Source organism: Seriola lalandi, unplaced genomic scaffold (assembly GCF_002814215.2).
Source record: "Seriola lalandi dorsalis isolate HSWRI2012SDOR001 ecotype SW California unplaced genomic scaffold, Sedor1 jcf7180002039092, whole genome shotgun sequence".
Taxonomy (NCBI): Eukaryota; Metazoa; Chordata; class Actinopteri; order Carangiformes; family Carangidae; genus Seriola; species Seriola lalandi.
The window spans coordinates 1-881 of NW_019509667.1; the positions used below are offsets into that span (position 1 = coordinate 1).

General features: G+C 51.6%; 1 long non-coding RNA gene across 1 annotated transcript; it reads right to left on the reverse strand.

The window, feature by feature from the left end:
• Positions 1 to 312: 312 nt before the first annotated feature.
• Positions 313 to 852, reverse strand: LOC111648432 (uncharacterized). Its single transcript, XR_002760122.2, has 3 exons — positions 739 to 852; positions 492 to 632; positions 313 to 410 (listed from the first exon to the last, which is right to left on the reverse strand). It is a non-coding gene; the product is annotated as an uncharacterized LOC111648432 (long non-coding RNA).
• Positions 853 to 881: the final 29 nt, after the last annotated feature.

An 881-nucleotide genomic window follows, 5' to 3' on the forward strand; every position in this document is an offset into this window, starting at 1 on the left:
CTGAGTGACTGAGAGACAGAGTGAGAGAGTGAGAGAGTGAGTGAGTGACTGAGAGAGAGAGAGAGAGAAAGAGAGACAGAGTGAGAGAGTGAGTGAGTGAGTGACAGAGAGAGAGAAAGAGACAGAGTGAGAGAGTGAGAGAGTGAGTGAGTGAGTGAGTGACAGAGAGAGAGAAAGAGAGACAGAGTGAGAGAGAGAGTGAGTGAGTGAGTGACAGAGAGAGAGAAAGAGAGACAGAGTGAGAGAGTGAGAGAGTGAGTGAGTGAGTGAGTGACAGAGAGAGAGACAGAGTGAGAGAGTGAGAGAGTGAGTGAGTGAATGTGTGACTTACCTCTCGACTCGTGGAAGCCCAGTGTGACGTGAGCATCGAAGCCCAGACTGAAGTAGTTGTTGAAGACGTCAATAGGAAGCTGAGAGACAAACAGGGACATGAGTCAAACACAACGTGAGGCTGAGTGACCTCTGACCTCTGACCTCTGTGTGACACTGACCTTGTCTGTCTGATGCTCGTCCCTGTCCTCCGCTCGCGCCTCAGGGTTGGACTCCACATTGAGGTTCCACCGGTCCAGCTGGACAATGTTTCCGTCCTCAACGTGAGACAGGATCTTTGTGATGGGTTCATCAGTGTAGCCCTGAGACAGGAGGAGGAGGAGGAGGAGGACATGAGTGTTGTTAACATAATTAGAAGATGTAGGACCAGTAGAGTCCACTAGAACCTGTAGAACCAATAGAACTCACCCCGCCCCAGTTCAGAGTCCGAGCCAGGTCGTTACCAGTTCCCAGAGGAAGGATCCCGACGGGAGGCTGAGGACGAAGGTTCAACTGGTCCAGGACCGACAGGATCCATCCAACCTGAACACACACACCCACACACACACACA